Genomic DNA, 21,759 nt, shown 5'->3' on the forward strand with positions numbered 1-21,759 from the left:
AGCAGGTGACTTGCTATTAAGAGCAGCACGTGGTGGCTATAGTCATTCAGTGCTTTCTGCCAGCTGGCAGCGATCTTTCCTGGAAGTTACACGCTTTAAAGTGTAAATACACACATCTAGTGAGATGTATAGTTTGGAAAGAAACAGACTGAAGCGCTGTCTTCTTCCATGGTGCATTCATGGTGAAACTGAATGAGCAGCCGACGGTGTTTGGGGTTATGCCTGCAGTATCCTCAGTGTTTGACCTCTGCCTGAAACAAAAACCAGTCGCTGGCATTCCGCACTGATCCCAGAAGCCCGTCCATACATCACTCAAATCCCACAGAGCAGGGAGCTTTATCCCAGAAGTTAAATAAGGGCTGAGAAACCTGTTTGTACCCTCACAGCAATAGCTGGTGACTTTGGCTTGAAACACACCTTGCAGTGTGTCTGCCTGGAGGAACACAGACATTTCCACTGCTAGAGAAGGAGTTGTTCTGTTAGTGATGTATCTGAATCTGCTGGTGGGCTGCAGTTTCAGTGAATGCAGGAAAATGGTTCATTTGTGGTGTGCTGAGCCTTGCCTATGCAAAAAAATGTGGCACTGGACATGTTACAAATGGATTTTCTTCTAGTTCTGTTTGTAAGCAGCTCAAAGTCCTTTTGTACAAGCCAGTGTTAGTCCCGTGTCAAAGCCCGTCCATGAGCCAGCTTTCATCCTCTCTGCTGCTGTACAGAGGGGTTGTTTGAACCTGCTCTGTTTGAACAGACATTCTCCTTGTCCAACAGGGTGGTAACAGTGAGGTGGTAACCCCAGTGAATGATGGATAAATCCAGCCAATGATGGATGGAGCAGCTTGGACCATTGGGCTGCTGAGGGTGGCTGCATGATTCTGGGTGCTGAGTTCTGCATCTGAAGCTGAAATTACATGTTAGGCAATTACACACTAGCTGAGATAACAGCTTGTTGTTGACAGAAAGAGATAATCCTGCTCTTCACTCCTTTCATCTGCCAGCCACATTCAGCCTGGGTATGGGGTTTGGCATTCCTGTACCCCTGTGCTGATTCATCTTGACACGTAGACAAAAAGCCCCAGTTTCTTCTTGCCAGGTGAATGAGGTTGAACTGGCTCAGCCAAACCTCACCCATAACATCTCTCTAAAGGGGATTTTGTAACTCCTCTTCCAGAGCTGCTCTGGTCTAAGAAAGGAAAAACACAAAAAAGAGCATTCCCACCATTTACCAAGTTTTCCTGCTACTTCCATGTGTTGGGAGAGAGCTGGTTTTTTCTGAAAGGTAAAGAAACCAGCAAAATCAAGGTCAGTTTTCCTTGCCCTTTCCTGAGGAAGGCAGCAAGATCAGTCAGTTAGGAGCTGGAAGGCTGTAGGACCATCTGCTGGGGTAGATTTAGCCCAGTTTAAACCTGTTGCAAAAGTGAATAGTGAGTGAAATCCATGGGCACAGCAGCCCCTGGGTGGCAGCTGTGTTCACCTAGTTAACTGCATGTCTCCCTCATTTGATAAAGCATGAAACAGCTGAAAACCAACCAGACCTATGAAGGTAAAACTTTACCAACACACTGCTGGAGAAAACAAGTGGAAGGTTGAGCATTTCTAACTCATCTTTCCACATAACATCTCTTTTTACTTGGCAGGGCTTCTCCAAGCCTGTCATGTCCCAACAATTACATTCTTGCTACCTGATTTTTTATCCTGTAAACTCCATTTCAGTTTGGTGCCATTTCTTCTGAGTAATACCCACTTCATAGAATCCTAGAATGGCTTGGGTTAGAAGGCAGCTTAAAGCTCATCCAGTTCCAATCCCCTGCCACGGGCAGGGACACCTTCCACTAGAGCAGCTTGCTCCAAGCCCCTGTGTCCAACCTGGCCTTGAACACTGCCAGGGATGGGGCGGCCACAGCTTCTCTGGGCACCCTGTGCCAGCGCCTCAGCACCCTCACAGGGAAGAGCTTCTGCCTAAGAGCTCATCTCAGTCTCTCCTCTGGCAGGTTAAAGCCATTCCCCTTGGCCTGTCCTTACAGGCCCTTGTCCAAAGCCCCTCTCCAGGTTTCCTGTAGCCCCTTTAGGCACTGGAGCCGCTCTAAGGTCTCCCTGGTGCCTTCTCTTCTCCAGGCGGCACAAGCCCAGCTCTCTCAGCCTCTCTCCAAAGCAGAGCCGCTCCAGTCCTCTGACCATCTTCATGGCCCTCCTCCGGACTCACTCCAACAGATCTTCACTGCTTGTCTCTGGTTTGACCTGTTGGATGAATTGCTTGATTTTATTCTGCTTGTGACAAGACATCAGCAGGGGTGCTGGTACACTGATGTGGCTTTTTGATGGTCTGGATTCTGTCGGGAAAGAAAGGCTACAAGTGATCGTTTTCCAGGCAACTCCGAGTGGCCCTTGGCACAGGGCAGCCACGAGGTGGCACGCTGGGCTTTGGCTTAGAGCAAGTTAGTCAGGAAAAGCAGGCAGATCTCTAGTGGAGTTACATAAACCACCATTCCCATTAACATCCCTCCATCCTGCAAGAACAGGCGTTGATTTCCACATCAATGGCTGGTCAGATTTCAAGTTATTGTCATATGACTGAAATAGATCTCTTATGTCAGTCAAAACAGAGTGGAGAATGTGAGTCATGCTTTGAAAAAGGAGGAAGTTTGGTTTTTGTTGGCACCAATTTTTAATACAGAGAGAAAATGATACGGCTGTAGTGCCGTGTTTGTCTTAAGGATTTGTGAATAACATTGTCTATGCCTTAGAGAAACGTTTCCAAAACAGAAAAGGAGCTTTTAGGTTACAACTGTTAATCCTTATGCCTCAGTGGTAAGGAATCTAGGAGGAGTCTAGCAGAAAATGTGTACTGTCATGAAAAACTGCTAAAGTACCCGAAAATAAAAGGCGGCACTTGGAAGACTGCTGATCTGGGGTGGGGAGTGGGAGGAAAATGCAAGAAGGTGAGGTAATACTCATGCGTGTGATGGGGACACTTGCACAAGGCTGTTGTTTTGCCTTAAGCATAATAAACCTCCATGAACCAGCACAAAGGTAGAATCTACTGGTGAAGTATTCCCATATTCTGGAACTTGCTGGGGTCTGTGGTTACTGTGCATCTGTCTCCAAGCCCCTGGGATAACTAGTGGGACAAGAGATAAGTTACTCTTATCTCATGTTAAAAGCATGGCACAGAAGTAGTTTTTCTGCCTGGCCTGTAAGTATAATGGAGTTTAAAGTTTAAGTGTATTAGAGTTACCCTTCAACATGACTGTTGAAAACATCACTATGTGAGAAAGCCACCCTGCAGGATGACCGGGAAAGGCTGGAAGAGCGGGGTAACAAGAACTTACGGAGTTCCAGAAGGACAAGTGCCAGGTCCTGCACCTGAGTAAACCCAATCCTGGAGTGCAGCAAAGGCTGGGATCTACCCTGGGAGCAGCTCTGTGGAAAGGGACCTCTGGGTCCTGGTGGACAGCAGCTCAGTATGAGTAAAGTGTGTGGCTGCTGCAGAGAGATCCAATGGGATGCTAGGGAACATCAACAAGGGCATGACCAGCAGAGATAAAGATGTGATTATCCCACTGTACTCAGTGCTCATCAGGCCACAGCTAGGATACTGTGGTCAGTTTTGGTCCCCACTGTACAAAACAGATGTGGACAGGCTGGAGAGGGTCCAGAAAAGGGCCACAAAGATGATCCAAGGACTGGGAAGCCGTGGGAAAGGCTGAGAGAGCTGGGACTGTTCAGCCTTGAGGTGCCTTCCAACCTGGAATTCCATGATTCTGTGAAAGCCTAATTTAAATGGGATCAAGTGCTAGGGACAATTAGTGAGATGAACGAGGGAGCAGCAGAGAGCCAGTATAAGGGAAGAATAAAAGCCTTTGGCTTGGTTTGCCTAGCAAAATAGAAGCTCTATTTCCAACTCATCAGAAAAGAAAGCAGGAAGAAAAATGTAGGTAGAAGTCCAAAAATGACAATTACAAGCTCTTTAAAAAGGGTTCACTGAGCGATCAAAGAGCCACAATTTAAAAATCAAGAGAGCAAACACATTGCCAATTCCTGGTTTATGAGAGGACTGGAGAGAGTGATTCACAATGAAACATGAATAGCCAAAATGGGGAAAGCAGGAAATAAAAGAGTGTTGGTATAAATGAGAAGTTATGAGAAGCAGAGTAGTTATTGGAAGTGAAGCACATCAAAGGAAATCCATAGCTGGCAAGGCTAAATCCCAGAAAACCTTAGTGATAGTGCAGACACATTACTAGATGGACATGACTAAAATGTCAATAAAGATGAAGAAGTGTTCATTGAACAGTTATGATCTATGTTTGCAAAGAAGCAGGAGGATATGTGGGAGGATTACTTAACAGTGATGTGATAAATTTCAGTCCATTAGTAGCCAGTGAAGCTCTTCTAGGGATAGCTGTGGCCCAGTGGCTCTGAAACAGCTGCCTGTGGAGACCCCTTGTCTGTTGACATTCATCTTTAGTAAACTCTGAAATAGCAGGGCAATTCTATAAAGCTAAAAGGTGCCAGGTTGATATCTGTCTGCAGTTGTATGGTATGCAACCACTTCCTGGCTAAATACCAGAAGAAATTATATATGACTCATTAAAGAATTAGTAATGCCAGTCAGAGGTCTAACAGAAATCTCATTTCACGTTTCATGAAGACACCAAAGAATTCCATTTCCTCTGGAAGGTGCAATAAACTGTTTAAAGGATTTTGACATAGGACTGCCACATAAAGCAGTCAGATGCAAAGCCACACAGCTCAAGGATGCATATGTACACAGAGGAAGAAAAGCATCGTGCTGTGCGTTCTCTAATGGCCTACAGTCAGCCTTTGCCCCTTTGCAAAGGGGAGGCATCCTTAGGGATATACTGGAGCCTTCCTGACTGCTGGAGACAGATGAACACAGCACCCTCATCTCCACATTCTGAAATGCAACGCTGAAAAGAATGGAAAAAGGGAGAGGCATAAAGATGTAATTTAAGCACTGGAGGAGATGCTTTACATTTGCAACTGAAGAGTTTGTAACTTATTTGGCTATAAAGAAGATAAAGGTGTGGCTTGATAAACAACCTCTAAGGGGTGAATACTGACACAAAGGCTAAAGGTAGCACCACAAGTCAGGACATGATCCATTGCAGCCTATAGGCTGCTGATGTGGGCAACAGCCAGCCTTGGTGATAGGATGTGATGGAGCAGCCCCTCCTGCTCCCCAAAGCGATGGGGATAGCGGTAACTGCTGTAAGTGGGGGCACACCTCCTGAAGGATGCAGAGGTGTGATCTGCTTGATAAAGGAAATCATAATCTGTGAATACATGCAGGGAACATGAGTTGAATATACCACAGATAGATTTCAAGGTTGCTGCAACATCTGGCCAACAAGCTGGGGAAGGTGTTCTCGGGCCTACCAGTCACCATGCTGTGTCACATAGAATCAGCCAGGCTGGAAAGGACCAGTCTTATCCAGTCCAACCGTTCCCCAGCACTGCCAAGGCCACCACTAACCCATGGCACTGAGGCCTTGTCTCTACGGGGTGCGAACACTTGCAGGGACAGTGACTGCAGCCCTGCCCTGGGCAGCCTGTGCCAATGCCTGAGCACCCTTTGGGGCAGGAATTGTTCCTCAGCTCCATCTAAACCTCCCTTGGTGCAGCTTGAGGCCGGTTCCTCTTGTCCCATCCCTTGTTCCTTGGGAGCACAGCCCAGCCCCTCCTGGCTCCATCCTCCTGTCAGGCAGTTGTAGGGAGCGATCAGGTCCCCCCTGAGCCTTCTCTTCTCCAGACTGAACCCCCCAGGTCCCTCAGCCGTTCCCCATCACACTGTGCTCCAGGCCCTGCACCAGCTTCGTGCCCTTCTCTGGCCCCGCTCCAGCACCTCAATGTCTCTCTTGTAGCGAGGGGACCCAGGCATGCTGCTCCACTGAAGCCAGGCCAGGCGGGGCAGCCATCACCTTGAGGAACGAACTCCTGAGGGGAACCTTTCCTGAAGGGGACACGGCTCAGCTGGAGAAGGTCCTTTAAGCAACATAAACCACTGCGGCCGGGAGAAGGTGCCTCATGCACACCTCAGCGGAGCCTGGCCACGTCGGTTCAGCCTCACACACGCGTATCGCGGCCCCGGTTCCCTCAGAGCGCCCTCCGCTGTTCCCGCCCGACGAGCCCATTCCCCTACGGAGGGGGGGCACTTCATCCGTCCTCTCTCCCTCTCCCCCCCGTCCTGCGCGCCGGGTGGTACGCGCCGCTAGCCCCGCCCCGCCGGCGCGGAGGAGCAGCCACGTCTCCAGCCGAGGACCGTCCGGGAAGGGGCGGGGCCGCGCCGCCCGGCGCGCCAGTCAGCAGCACGTGTGGCGCGCCCGCTCCGCCAATCGCAGAGCAGCTCGGTGAATCATGCACTTCCCATTGGTAGCAACAGCGGTAGAAGGAGGAGAGAGAGCGGTGTGATTCTCATTGGTCCGGCGGCTCTGTTGACAAACGCCGCTCCTTTCCTCTCTGGCCAATCAAAGGGAAGAGGCGGGAGGAGCGGCGTGGCGCCGGACCAATGAGCTTCTTCCGCGCCGCGAAGGGGCGGGCGGTGGTGTGAGGGGCGGTTGCGCGCGGAGTGCCGGTACGTGGCGGGCGGGCGGGGTTGCGGTGTGCGCCCATTCTGTGGTGGCGGCGGTGTTGGCGGCAGCGTTCATGTCCTAACGGTGGCCGAAGCGGGGCCCCTCCATGCGGGGGCCGCTGTGCCGCAGCGCTCTGGCCGCCTTCACGGTACTGGTGCTGTTGGGGGTAGCGGCGGGCGGCCCGGAGGCGCTGCCGCCGCCGCCGAGCGATGTCGCGGCTGTGGAGGCCGCTTTCGGGTTAGGGGCGGCCGCCGCTCCCGCCGCTTTGCCGGCCGGTTCTGCTGACGTGACGGTGGAGGATGATGAGGCCGGCGTGGCCACCGCGGCGCCCGGCGAGCAGGAGGCTGAGGAGAGCGGAGAGGCCCGGACCGGCGGCAGGTGGGTGTCGGTGACTGGGATGAGGATCGGTGCCCGGGGCTGCGGAGCGGAGCTCTGTTGTCCGGATGGCGGCTCAGCGTGTAGAGATGCTGCACATGGGGTTAACTTCCGGTTTGGGGTGCTCGGTACCCATGGGGTAGTGTCCAGGGTCAGTGGCTGGGGGTGCCCGGGGGACGGTCAGCATCTATAGGGTTGGGGTGTGTGTATGTGGAAAAGGGGCTGCACGGCCCCGGGGGTCGTGTGCAGGGAAGGGTCGTGCAGGAGTGAGCGCGGAGAGGGAGCAGAGAGGTGAGAGAGTTGGGCTATAGATTGTTCGTAATGGGAGTAGCGCGTTGGGAAGGGAGTGCGTGGAGAAACGAGGGTGGTGCGAGCTGGCTGAGCGGTGGGGACAAGCGGGGAAGTGTCTGAAGGCGGGAGGAGAGGTGCAGGGCAAGGGGTGGAAGAGATGAGTCCCGTGGTGGGGCTGGGAGTAACGCTGCGGGGATGGGCAGGATGGACAGGGGGGCAAGGAGGAGATGCAGCAGAAAGGACAGGGTACTGCCTGCAGTACCTCACCTGAGGTACTTGTTCCTTTCAGTAGTTGCTAGTAAGTAGAAAAGGTGCCTTAATTCTTAGAGAGATAAGCTGCTGGATGTCATGCTAAGTATCGTCTGGCCAGTCTGCTTACCCTGATAATAGTCTACTTAACCGAGTAATGCCAAGTCCGTTCTCGATTTGTTACCTGGTGGCAGTGCTGTAAAGCACTGCATCTGTAGTCTAAACTTTTTCCAACACCTGCAACTTGCAGTTGTTCAGAACATCATATCCCTTCCTGTCACCTTTTCTTTTTCTTGTAAAGAAAATGCAGTTCTCCTGTTTACTTGGTGATTAAACAGACACTGGTGTGTGCTTGAAGGGAAGCCAAGCATGCAAGACAAATTGCCGAACAAGTTTCACATTATAATAAAGGGAAATAAAATCCTTAATAAACACATGTGGCAAGAAGCTCTGGCACAAGGACGATTTTAATGAATGACTCAAGTGCAGAAATGTTACTGAGCTGTTCCCAGGCTGTTTCTGAATTGGCTGAGAAAGATGAGGTGATAAACCACAGTCAGAGTTTAAAGGAAGAAGAGCATGACTAAATGCCTACTATATTTGAGAAGCTATTCCGAAGATGAAAAGCCCAAGCATTCACTTAGAAACTGGCTGATAACTTGGCATCCTGTTTTCTTTGAGGAAGATCTGTTCACCTTTTAGCAGCAGGATCATTCCTTTGTGTATCAGGTCATCAAATTCCTACCCGGTTTATTACAATTCTACTGTATTCAATTTTTAATGAGACCTTGATTTGTTTAGCCTTCAAAATGTTTAAAGATGAATTTTCTCTTTGACCACTAGAGCTAAGTAAAACACACCAAAGATGTTCAGTGTGGTAATTTAAGCCTGAGATTAAATGTGGCTATTATCTAATTGATTAGTACAGAGAAATAGATTTGCTGTCATCAAATAGAAATAGGATGGCTGCCTGGCCATTGTATTAGCCTGCTCCTTTTTATTATTTCTATTGTGAGATCTCTACTCACCTCAGTTAAGTGTTCTTCAGCAATAAAATATCCATGTAATAGAACAGGTCAGTATAATCTGAAAAACCCCACCAAAACCAAACCCCCAACTATTTTTGCTATAGGCAAATGAATGTCCTCATCTTGGGGTTGAGGATTTCTTTAATTTCCTAGAAGAAAATGTGAGGGTTAGTGAGCTACTGTGCTGTTTATGTACAAACACTCAGGTGTTGAAACTGGAATAGCTGTTTAGAGCTCAAGTCTGACAAACAGCCCTATTTGTGATGTTCCAAATTGTGTTGAGAATATTAGGGTTGTTTTGTTGTTGTTTCAGGTTTTTATTAAACTGAAACAGTAATAGTGGTAAATGTTGTACCAAAAGGATCGGGAGTTCTGCTTTTTCTAAGAAAACCAACTGATTTGAATAAATACAAGTTTTTTGTGCAGTGAAAGGCTGTAAATAAGCTAAATAAGTGCTCCTCCTCTATCCTGTTTACATCTTCCCTTGCAGTCTTAACCCTGTGCTTCTGTTGCTAGGTAAATCAGATACCTTCACTTCGGTAAAGTAGAACAGAGCCTGAGGCCATCCGATCTCCAAAAGTGGGCTGTGTTCATGATGGGATATAAACAATGGTTTTAAGGCTCAGGACTGGCCTTTTGTCAATGCATGTGAAAGTTTGTAGTAGATGTTTTTCATAGTTTCAAGGCGGAACCTTATAAATGCACTTTAATAACAAGCTCAACTCTGTGAGCAAGGGAGGGTAGGAAATGGTAAGAAAACACTTCATAGAGGCTGTTTGTGGATGGTTGGGCTGGGGGAAATATGTCCAGATGTGTTTTCATATTGACAAAGGGCAAATAAAATTTAACTGTATAGGATCAGCTTAGTCTCTGCCAGCTGCTGTGATTACAGATACCTTCATATTTCCTATATTCTACTGACCCTTTGCTTTAGCCCTTCTGCTGGCCATCTGTAAGGGCCCAGAAGGGTTTTTCTTCTTCTCCAACACTTGGTCGATGCTCTGGAGCAGCAGCTCGAGGCAAGGTGAAATGTGTCTTCATCATTTTACTGGTGTTCATTTTTCAGGTGTCTGGTTGAGGGATTTAAGTAACTGCCTAGTTTGGAGTGCTTCCTTTTTGTGTCTTTTCATTTTGTTGTGATGCTCTGGTCCAGGCTTGTGGAGGCTATTGCAGTTCGAGGGTTTGTTGATGGGTTTTTTTTTGCCTTCCCTAGTGTCTGTGTGATGTGATTCACTCCCCAAGCACAGTCTGTGATGTACTTTTAACAAATATCTTGCCGTTTCAGGAATTTGATGCAGTTTGTTTCTATCCTCCTCCGTTCCTTGGCATTGTAGTTGTGACTTTTGACCTTTTTACCTTTGATGTTAAAATGGGTAATGTTATATGTGGGATGATATCTGAAACTGAGGTTTAGTTTGGTATTGTTGTTAGAATACTGCCATATTATTGGAAGCTGGCTTCTTTGGTCAAGGTAGTCATGAATCATAGAATCATAGAATAGTTAGGGTTGGGAAGGACCTTAAGATCATCCAGTTCCAACCCCCCTGCCATGGGCAGGGACACCTCACACTAAACCATGGCACCCAAGGCTCTGTCCAGCCTGGCTCTGAACACTGCCAGGGGTGGAGCATTCGCAACTTCCCTGGGCAACCCATTCCAGTGCCTCACCACCCTCTCAGTAAAGAACTTCCTCCTTATATCCAATCTAAACTTCCTCTGTTTAAGTTTTAACCCGTTACCCGTTGTCCTATCACTACAGTCCCTAATGAAGAGTCCATCCCCAGCATCCTTATAGCCCCCCTTCAGATACTGGAAGGCTGCTATGAAGCTTTATTCCAGTCAGGAGGTGGTGTTCATAAAGCAGTGATAAGGTATAACTGTGCAGAGATTAAAAGAGTGTAACAGGCTTAACCAAGCTAATGCAGGATTTCCTTTTCCTTGCAACTTGTTGATCAGGCGTCATAAAGTTGCATCCAGAATATTGCCATTTCAGTTCAATGGAATGGAATTGCAGGTACAGTCTGCACCTCTTTGGCCAGCAAAGGCTTGCAAAGAGGTGGCTGAAAGGGTGGCTCTTTGTTCTACTGCTGCTGTAAGAAATAGGCATAATGTGCTACAGTGAACAGAGTAGCACTGTGGGGTGGCAAAAAGCAAGTTTCCTGCCTGTTTTTAAGCTTTGAAATAGTTCCTTGAAGTAGTTGCCTAAACTGCTTTTATCAGGATGTGTTAATTTAGTGCTTGATTAGACTACTTGAAAGATGGGAAGATCTCTTGTCACCACTTCATACTGTCAGTATGCAAAGCTGCGAGCTGGGGAATCTCACAGGAAAAGGGGAGAAAGTTGGAAAAGGGAAGATCTCATAGTGAGAAAGTGTAACATTAGCATGGTTCTAGGGCACATGTAGACAAATTGCAGATCTTACAGCAATTACAGTTCAAGTGACAGGATTTTAACTCACTAGAATTAAACAGAGATTGGGAGAACAGATATTAAGACTTCATAGAAAAATAGAGTAAGTAACAAATCCTTATTCATTATTATAAGACTGAGGATTTCTAGCAGATCCTTTCTAACATACATGATTATTTTTGAAGATTAAGATGAAGATGGGACCAGAAGTATGACTATTTGGTTCAAAATGTACCACTCGTTAAAAAAGCAGAGAGAAATGAGTGTTTTTCTTGCACCTAGTTCCAGTTCATGCAAGATCTATGTATAGCTAAGCTGCTCCTGTCTGTCTCATCACAGTGTTTGCTCAGAAGGTGGAATTTCTCAAAGTCCATTATAGAGCTAGTGGCCAAGGGGGCTGATAGAGTACCACTGCACTCAAAAGTCAGGATTTTTAGGCTATGTGGAAACAGAAGATTAAACCAGTTTCTCAAAGTATGTACTGCTGGTACAAAGGTTCTCTCTAAAGGATGATCCCCCCCTTTCCTAATCAGCTAATCTTAAAAGCAAGTGCAGTTACACTACAATTTGGGTGACCAGAGGTCACAATGCAAGTACCTGCCATCTTGGCTGACAGTGGTGAGGGATAATAATGAGAGAACTCTTTGAGAAGGCTGAGGTTTGCATGTGGTGGGAAAGGAAAATATCGAAAGGTAAGATACAAAGGCATAAAACATTCATTACTTGAGGGAGAAGTCAAGTGGGAAGAAATACAGGAATGTTTCTTATATAAGAATAACATAAGGAAAAATATATAAGAATAATGTAAGGAAAAAATAGGAATAGATGGGAAGGAAACATTTCACAGTATGATTTTTAGGATTTTTACTGCCAAAATTCCCTCCGTTCTAGCAACATTTCTACCCTTTTTATAACCTAGTTGTCAGCTGGATCGACATTTAAATAGACCCACTTGGAATAATATTTTTATGCAATGCTAAAAGGCTTCAGAGAAATTGTTTTACCACAAAGCAAACAGATTCTGTTAAATGTGTGTCCAAGGCCTTCAGTGTGCAAGCACTTGTTTACAGTGCTTGAGGACAGTCTCCTGCAATCGGGTTTATTATTAACCTGGTCCTGGTTTCTGTACAGTTGGAATAATTGTATGTACTCAGCTTATAAAACCTGATGTATTCTACTGTTCAAATATTTGCACAATTGGTATTTTTTTATCTGTGAAGCTAAGGTTTTGGAGGAATATGATGCTTGGCCACCTTCAGAAGTGAAGCCTCTGTGTTACTTTTGGTGCAGGTTAAAGATGCATATAATTTCCTATTTATTAGCAATACAGTGCTACAGTAAAGTATAAGGCCCTATAAAATATGTGGGTTACTTTTACATGTAAAACTGCAATGTTTTACATGGCATTTGTTATAGGTGATGTATTAAGCCCCTATCTTTGAACATGTTTTTAAGATCATGATTTTAGTTTATCCCACCTTACAGAAAAAGGATAGCCGCCATCATTTCCTCTTTAAACTTCATCTTCTACACTGGTAACTTTGGACAAATGAACATATTTGGCTTCAGTTCCACACAATCATTTAGTGTTCCTTATTGTTTAAAGTAGTGATTCATACATGTCTCTGTGTGCATTACCTCCCCCCACCCCAAACCAGTTAATCTCCTTGTCAAGTTTATTGGCACAGTTCCTTATTCCCATTGAAATCAATGTCTAGAAAGGTCCTTCTGGGTCACTAGATCCAGCCCCCCTCAATGCAACCAGTCTGTAGAAGTGATCAAGCTCTTCTCCCGCAGCCTTTGAAGACTGGAAGCCTGCTGCAAACCAAAACTGCCAACATATCCCAGCTTTTCCAGGTCGGAATAAAACAATCTTCAGGAGAAATAAAAGGCCCTTCAAAAATGCCTTGTCAGTGTTTTGTCTCTGATGCGTTGTTTATTTTGTTTTAATTTTATTTTAATGGCTGGATTGTAGCCCAACCAGAACTGCTTATTCTCACTGTATGGCTGTGTAAGAAGCAAGATATATTAAAGCCTGATGAGCTTCATGCACTGTAGAAATAAACAGCTAGCCTGCCATTGCCGTGTATCCCTAGACAGATAGGCTACCTAAAGGCTAAGCTGCATAAGGCAGTTTTCTTGCTTTCCTGTCTGCAGATGTTGGAGGTTGTTTCAAGTGTCCTGTGTATGCCTTAGGCAAGACTTGTTTTATTCTAAGACTTGTAAAATCTTTGGGATTTCCATGTTTCATCCGGAAGTGTTGGAAACTTAATTGCAAGTTAGTATTTCTTACGTACTGATTTGCTGGGTTTAGTATTTTCAGGTTTAGGTTGTTTTGAAACGATGTAATAAAGATCAGTGTAGAAGATACTGGAAGAAATAGGATTTACACAGTTCATATAAATATCTCAAAAGATGATGATCTCATTCGGTGCAACACCTGCATTTGGGAGCAAAAAGTCAATTATTTTCCCCTGAAGCAGAACTCTGAAAGCATCATACATCATTTGAATTAGCTTGTGACATCCAGCCAGGGACTTCAACTTTTCTACTCTTGCTTGTTGGTCTAGGTAGAGCTACCAGTGAAACTGCTGTTTTGCAGAATATGTAGACTTAACTTTAAAGTTGGAGTTGCATTCTATTAAATATAGAAAGCAGCTAACAGAGAAACTCCATATGGCTGTGGTTTTGACTGTGAATGCTTCTAACTTGCAGATCCCTAGTAATTATCAGCACTTTGGATGGACGAATTGCTGCCCTGGACCCAGAAAACAGTGGGAGAAAACAGTGGGATCTGGATGTGGGATCAGGTTCTCTTGTATCATCCAGTCTCAGTAAACCGGAGGTAAGGCTTAATCTCTTTTCTGAGTAAATCTTTACAAAGAGAACTTTCTGTGATCAAATGAAAGCAACTGCCTCCATATGTGATAGGTGCTCACTGATGCAACAGACTTAGTTTGGGTCAAGTTTGGTAGCTATTCTCAAACTTTGTTTTATGAGTGCTTACAGCATGTTGCCATTTCAAACATGAGTGTGTCAGCATTTTAGTCTTGTGACTGACGCTATGTGATAACTACCAAACTAGATGATGTAACCGAGTTTGGGAATTGTATATATTTCCTGATTGAAAATAAGTTACTTGCAATTTGAAGCAAATGAAAGGGTCATCTACTTTGTATTGCTAGAGTATGTTTTGGCAAGTACTGGCTTCTTTTCTTTTCCCTCAAGAAAAGTCCTTGTGACTTCATAAATAAACAAAGGATTGTTTTGTCTGTTTGGTTGGGGTTTTTTGTATATATACTGGATAAGGGGCCTATGAAACAGAATGTGTTAGCAATTAACTGGAGCGCTGAAGGTCATCCTGAAGGATAGAGGGGTAAAGGGTTGCATCACTTCTTGCTGATGAACTGTAAGAAGGAAATTTAAAGAGATAAGTTTCTTGTTTGATGCTATTTCCACCATTAGTTTGATGAAACTTAGAGTAGAAATTAGAAGGAAGTCTTCTTACCTCTTTTTTTCCTATTCTGAAGAAGTGAGTTCCATGAGTCATTCCCTCCTAGAGTTAGGAAGAATAAATACACCAACTAAGACATAGTTTGTGATGATGACAAAGTGTGTGGTCCTCCACTGTCATGGGTGGTTGAGTTTGATGACCAGTCCTATATCATGCTTTTTGCATGGTGAGCATTGGAAAATGAAAGTTGAATTCAGGGGTATTCAGACTGTGTGAGCTTCTTGCTTGTGGTTCGTTGTTGCTGTCTGTTTACAGACCTCTGTTTTGGTATCAAGTAGTTTAAGGAAAGATTGGTCTGTTGCTGTGGTAGTGTATGTATGAGAGCTAATAATAAGTATCTCAGATTGCAACAGTAATGTGAATACTAACTCCTGTTTCTCTGTATCTGAGACAGAATTTTAGTTACAGATGTAACTCTGTAGAACTTGTGCTGTTGTATTTTTGTGTTTAAGGAAAACTACTTTAGGAAAGAATTTTCTCCCCAGAAACATGTTCCAGAGCAGAACTGAAAACAAAACAAAAACTGTAAAGAGAACTGTAAAAAGCTCTATAAAGAGGAAGGTGTCAGTTACAAACTGGAGTCCCTCAGAGCTGTTTCAATACTAGATACTTAGATCTTTGGTCTCTCATCTGATGTTGCACAGAGTTTCTGATGACCACAGTGAAAGCAGAACCACACATTTGAAATATGTGCAAATATAAACTTAATTTTTCACTACAAATTAGGACTTAAGCGCAGATTTATAAAGATTTTGAGAAGCCAGGCACTGGATACTAATTGGTATGTTGAATTCTGATCTTTTCCAATGTAGTATAACTGTAGAAACAACAGGTCTGTCCTTAGGCAACAATTGTCATCTGGCTATGCAATACTTAATTCCCTTTTGATGGCTACAAGTTAGTAGGTTGTGGAAGTCATAAAGCTACAGTGTAAAAGGGTGTTTGTTATGCATGTAGGACATTTTCAGATGGGCTTCCAAACTGTTTCCTTTCTACAGCCATGGCCAAAGGCACTGATGGGTTTTGGCAGTTAAGATGCAGAGCCTATGAGAGAACTAATTTTGGAAGTAAAACTTCATTCTGGCCTGTTAGAAGCCGTTGAGCGTTATGAATATGGGCCTTTTTAGACTTACTGTCATGTAAACAAATGCTGTTAAGATAAGGCAGGATTTAACAAGAAACAAGTGATGAACACTCCAAATAAGCTACACTTAAACATTTAAATATTTATTTTAAACATTTAAGTTTAATCTGCTGTCAATATCAGCTGAAAGCTTCCATGCAGTGAATCTAGAGTAATGTCACTCACTCATTAAAATTGGCCTCATGGAAGTGGTTGGGAGAGTTCTGGTTTGGGTCAAAATAGTAAACGAATTAAAGCCTCGGAGTCTGTCATCTCCCTGCTCAGCATATTTGCTCTCTGATTTGGGCATGTGGCATGTTAAATTTTACCCTCTCAAACTAACTTGAGGCTTTTTCTTCCTCTTTGAACATTTTTGAGGTAAAAAAAAGTCTGTGTGCTTGCAACCACAATATTATTTTCATCATAAACCAGTATCATTATGTAAGCTGTCAGCCTTATATTTTCTTGCAAGAAACAGCAGATGAAAAACTCTTTTTGCTTTACACTTGCAGTGTTAAAGATTTGTGTTCTTTCGGAGTGAGGGAAGCACATGCGGCTGTGGCTGAATTGTTTTGATGTGGGGTTTTTCACCTACCCTGGGTGAGAGTGCAGTGAACTGTACTTCCAGGTCCTAGTGCAAAAGCAGTAATTGAATCTCTTTTAAGAAAAGACATGAGCTCTTCAAACCTGCAGTGTTGAATAGACCTGTAGTTATTTCCTTTGCCTAACTGTAAAATGTCAACTTGGCTGTCTGGAGCTCATGTGTTAATTAAGAAAGTGAGGTAGTAAAATTTCAACTGTTCCAGCAGCTCTGTCAAACACTTCAGATTCTGAAACTGCTGCTTAAGACACTGACAAGTGAGATGTTCATTATTTGTCATGTGAGCAGATCAATTAGAAAGGAAAAGCTGCTGTATTGTGTGGCTGGGTTACGAAAATGATAAAATTCAATCCTTAACTCTAAGCTCCAACATAAATAATCATGATCAGGGCGCCAGTGCTGAGAAGTTATGACTCTGCATTTCAGTCTTGTGCATAAGAGTTTATAAACTCTTTCCTTATCCACTGGGTCCTTCTCTATAACAGCTGCATGTTTACAACTCCAAGATTTCTTGTTACTTGCACTCAAAGATTGCCTGTTGAAGTTCAGGGTAAAGTCATTGAATCTCAACTTTTAGGAAAGGGAGCTTACTTTTAATGAAACCACTTTAATTTACTCTTTTAAATTTAGCTTTGTAATGAATACATTGTACTTAGACAGACAAGAATACTTCTGGGAGAATGAGCCTGTTAAATAATGATGCTTAATCATAATGAAAAGGGAGAACTGCCTCTCAAGTAGTGGAAATGGTTCATAGCACATCATTATGAGACTGTTGTTTTTTACTAATGAGGGTGTTGCATTCTGTTACCTGCATAGCTTTACACTGAATTACTTAATGGGCTTCTGTCTCCTTCTTTTATGAGGATCTATTATATGGGAGAAATGAAAGTGTGAACTTGCCTGTGTATTAAGATGACTAACCACTAGTGACTAGCATGACTGATGGGACAGGGAAAGGCTGGAGAAGAGATGGAGACAGGAGAAAATCCTATTGTGGACTGGATAAATGGTAGAGAGAACTCCTGTGAAAAAGCTGGTAGCTGATCTTTGAGGAAGAGGAGAGTGAGCAGGATACTTGTGGTGATGGTGTGAGAGTAACAGCTTAACAATACATTCACAGCTGACACATTCCTTCTGCACGGTCAGAAACCCTGCAGGGAGTTCAACCCGAAGGTGCTGCTCCAGTTGTAGCAGTTTCAGTGCTCTGGGCAGAGGCTACACTGGGTTGTACTTGGTAAAAGTAACTACATTGACTCATGATTTGGCTGTTACGGATTAATCCCTAAGTAAGCATCTTACTTCCTTATGTGAGAGATTGGGGATCATGGGGCAAACAGAGCTTCAGTCCACAAGGCTGATATTTAGCGCAGTCGTAGTGAAGATACCACTGTATCCTGGAAAAATGAAATAATTGGCTTATGTCATGTCACAAATCATGTCAACATCCTTATCCCCCAGAAGCTCTCAGTAGCTTCAGATTGCACTCATATATATTAAGTTCTTCCTATTTTTCATTGTGATGGCCACGTAAAATCAACTTGTCTGCAAACTTCAATATCTGTATAATCTTTTTTTGCACGTAAGTGGCATGTTTTTGTGGACTAGCTCAGTGTTATATGTTTTCCTCCAGAGAAATGTGGAGATGCAAAGGAGTTTTATACTGAAGTCAGCTGAAACTAATTGCATTGTAGGCAAAGTGAACTCATAGATATCTTTAGCAGATTATTCCTTTTCTTGCCCTTTGCAGAGGCTCATGCTTTGAGCAGTGAGTTGGGAAAGGATTTTAAAATCTCCAAAGCTCAGCTAGTGACAAGATTTAATGTACAGTATGAATGCATCTCTCTTTATTTTTTACCTTTTTTCCCCTCTTTTTGCTTACCCTTTATCAGCATCATAAACATTTTCAATTTTTCAGTGCTTGTCTTCCCCAAAAGAAATACTAAATTCTGCTGTGAGGTGTCCAAACACCTGGGAATCTATGTAAGGTGTCCACTACTTGCACCTCCCTGCACATTGGATAGGACAAGCTCTGTACTCAGTCAAGCCAGAGATCCAAAAGCTGTCCTGGGTTGCTTTGGGAGCATGGGAAAAACCATCAGCAACTCTCATCCTTTGGCCTCTTACATTCTGGTGTAGGAGGAATTGCAAAACCCACATTGAAGTGGGTCAGGCCAAGAAAACAGGTTGAAACGCCCTCTGAGGGGCTCCAGTTGTGATTTCTGGATTCTTTTATGTGTCCTCCCATAGTTAGGGGAGGGTAAATAATTTGTCTCTTTGAAAGAGGAATCTTGTGACATCAGTTTTAGGAGAGTCTCACCCACCACTTTAGGGCACCTCTGCAGCGGCGTTTTATGAACCTCAATAGAAATGAGGGGTTTGTTTGGTCCATGCCTTTCTACTTCAGTTATCTTTCAGTTAAGTCACTGCCTGTAAATATCATCCAACAGAAAGCTGAGATATGTTTGTTTTCAGCATGGGTGGGGAGTACTTAAGCCTGTCAGTCAGACTTGAGTATTTTCACTTAAAAGGTTATTGTAACAGCTGTTGAATACAGTGCTGAATATTATTGATTTCTATTAAATCTCTATAAATCTGTTCCGACACTGCCGACAGTCACAGGACAGACAAAGAGGAGAGTCAGTGCAAGTTATATAAACATCCTGAGAAAATAGAAATTGGACCTCGGAGCAGCCTTCCAATAGCTGAAGGGGGCCTACAGGGATGCCAGAGAGGGACTCTTCATTAGGGACTATAGCAATAGGGCAAGGGATAATGGGTTTAAACTTAAACAGGGGAAGTTCAGGTTAGGTATAAGGAAGAAGTTCTTTACTGTGAGGGTTGCCCAGGGAAGTTGTGAGTGCTCCATCCCTGGCAGTGTTCAAGGCCAGGTTGGACAGAGCCTTGGGTGGCATGGTTTAGTGTGAGGTGTCCCTGCCCATGGCAGGGGAGTTGGAACTGGATGATCTTAAGGTCCTTTTCAACCCAAACCATTCCATTATAAGATGGCTTTCTGTCTGGATCCTGCTTAAAAATGAATGGCTCTGTCTGGCTCGCTAGTGTTCATCTTAACTTTTAATGTATTTGTGCATTTTAAAACATCTGACACAGGATACATCAGCAATGGAAGCAATCTTTCCTGCATCTTTAGTGCTTGGAAGAGTCTTTGTTGACTGTACAGGCTGCTTGCAGGAGCAAGTCGTGTGCAGTGGGGTCAGACTTCCATATACACAGAGTAACAAATCAGTTCTCTTTAAGCATTTGAGTGTGCACAAAACTTTCTAAAGCAAAGTTTTACTCAACAAAGTGAAGAATGAAACTTTTAACAATGTCTATTAATGCTGTGAAATTGCTTTCCAGCTTTCTGGTTGTGACTAGATGTAAAGCCCCAAATTGCCACTCTGTTCAAGCAGGCAGAGCGTAAATCAATGGACTTGTTATTGCGGTGACTAATATAGTGAAAATCTATTTCCTTGCAGGTAAGGTGGTATAATTTTAGTTGTCTGAAAGAGTATATTCTGGTAGAGTTCCCTGTGTCCTGTAGCTGATCCTGGTTTTTGTGTACTAAGCATCACCAGATGCTCTGATAGCTGGAGGCATCATTCCCATGGAGAAAAACTGGGGCATTATCCAGTTCTCTATCATACAGGTTTTCTGTAATAGATATGGAATTAAACTGTACTAAATGAAACACAAGATGTGGGGACTGATAACAGTTTTGTTGCAGGTGAGAGGTGATCAGTTTAAATCTGAGAATACCCAGTACTAAAAGATCCAGTGACAGGTTATCAGCTGCCATCTCAATTCCCCTGGAGGGCAAGGAAATGTGATCCTATGCTGCCTGCCGGTAGAGAGAGAGAGATTAGTGTCTTAAATGGTCCTGGAAAAGCTCATAATGAATAAGAAGTGAGCGTCCAGAATTGTACTTCAAAGGAAGATAAATTCTAATTGCAATAGCCTTATTAGGGCTATCAAGGAGAGTGGAGCCTGTGTTTTGCAAGCAGAGAATAGATGTGACTGCTCTTTAACTACATAGATGTATTATGATTCCTGATGGCACAAGCAGTTCTTTTCATTTCTGTTGCTGGAAACATGCATGGTGTGCATGGCCATGGAGAGCTGACAGGCTTGGGAGACCTGCTAGAGCAACCTGTGGGTTTCTGAGTACAGATCTTTGCTGCTTTCTTGGTGAAACTAAAAAGTGTAATTTGGAATTCTCCTGAAATAAAACTTCTGATGATGTTTAGTGGACAAAAAGTCATCAGCAGAAGACTGAGAGTTTTAAAATACTGGGATTGCTGGCAGCTGTGCTTTTCTAGGAAATGCAAGCCAACTTTTCAGTGTGAAGTGGTAAACCTGTGGAGAAGGGGAATTGCCGATGGGCGACTGAGCTGAGTTGGTGGTTAGTATGATGTAGCATCATCTTTTTTTGAGGTGACAAGGGCAAAGTAGTCTTATGTATTTATCAGAATTGCATGTCTTCAGAGCCAGTCATATTTGTTCAATGTCTTGTTCAATTGAAGACCCAAAAGACTTCCTACATCTGCAGCTTGGTGCTTTTCTTGCTGACTCTTGATGCAGTTAGCACTGGTAAAGCTCTGATAAAGTGCTGGTGTGCTCTTTTGCTCCTACTGCAAGGATGTTTGGGGGGGATTACAACTTGCAGTAAGAGACACGTAGGAAGCAACAGAACAAGATCTTGTGGCTTGTGTGATATTGGAGCTTTCAACCCCGGTCCTCACAAGTGACGCTCTGCCTTCAGTACAGCCAGGCAAGTTTCTTGGAGTCACCCTGGGCTAGTGTTTATGAACAATTTCCATCTGTCACACTCACAGACGTGGTCAAATACTGCAAAGCTTGGAAAGGATGTTTACCATCAGCTTAGTCTCTGTTGTTTAGTTGTTTTTATAATAGAATCATAGGATCATTTAGGTTGGAAAAGACCTTTAAGATCATCGAGTCCAACCGTTAACCCAGCATTGCCAAGTCCACCGCTAAACCATGTCACTGAGGGCCTTGTCTACACATCTCTTGAAATTCCCCAAGGGATGGTGACTCCACTGCTTCCTTGAGCAGCCTGTTCCAATGCCCGACCACCCTCTCAGTGAAGAAATTGTTCCTGATCTCCAGTCTAAACCTCCCCTGGTGAAGCTTGAGGCTGTTTCCTCTTGTCCTATCGCTTTTTACTTGGGAAAAGAGACCAATCCTCACCTCACTACAACCTCCTTTCAGGTAGTTGTAGGGAGAGATAAGGTCCATCCCCCCCCCACCCCGAGCCTCCTTTTCTCCAGGCTAAACAACTTCAGTTCCTTCAGCTGATCCTCATCAGACCTGTGCTCTATCTAGACCCTTCACCTCATGGGTCAATATAAAGCTCATGGGTGAAGATAAGGATAGGGAGGGAGCTTGTCATTTAGTTATATACAGTACACTGCGTGGTTTTGTATTGGGTGTTAAGCAGTTCTAGTGTTTACAGATACTAAAATGGATCAGCTCAAGTAATACCTGGACAAATACCTGTTTCAACACAGGCAATGGGTAACTTGGATATTTGGAGCTCAGCTGCCCAATACACAAC

The 21,759-nt window shown here is 44.1% G+C and overlaps 1 protein-coding gene across 1 annotated transcript in view; it reads left to right on the plus strand.

Annotated features, from left to right (window-relative positions):
* Positions 1 to 6,773: 6,773 nt before the first annotated feature.
* Positions 6,774 to 21,759, plus strand: part of EIF2AK3 (eukaryotic translation initiation factor 2 alpha kinase 3) — a gene marked incomplete at its 3' end in the record, with an annotated part of 46,331 nt that continues 31,345 nt past the window's right edge. The window contains exons 1-2 of the mRNA XM_080620926.1: positions 6,774 to 6,968; positions 13,659 to 13,788. The remainder of the gene's footprint in view (positions 6,969 to 13,658; positions 13,789 to 21,759) is intronic.

Source organism: Psittacula echo (assembly GCF_963264785.1).
Source record: "Psittacula echo genome assembly, chromosome: 1".
Taxonomy (NCBI): Eukaryota; Metazoa; Chordata; class Aves; order Psittaciformes; family Psittacidae; genus Psittacula; species Psittacula echo.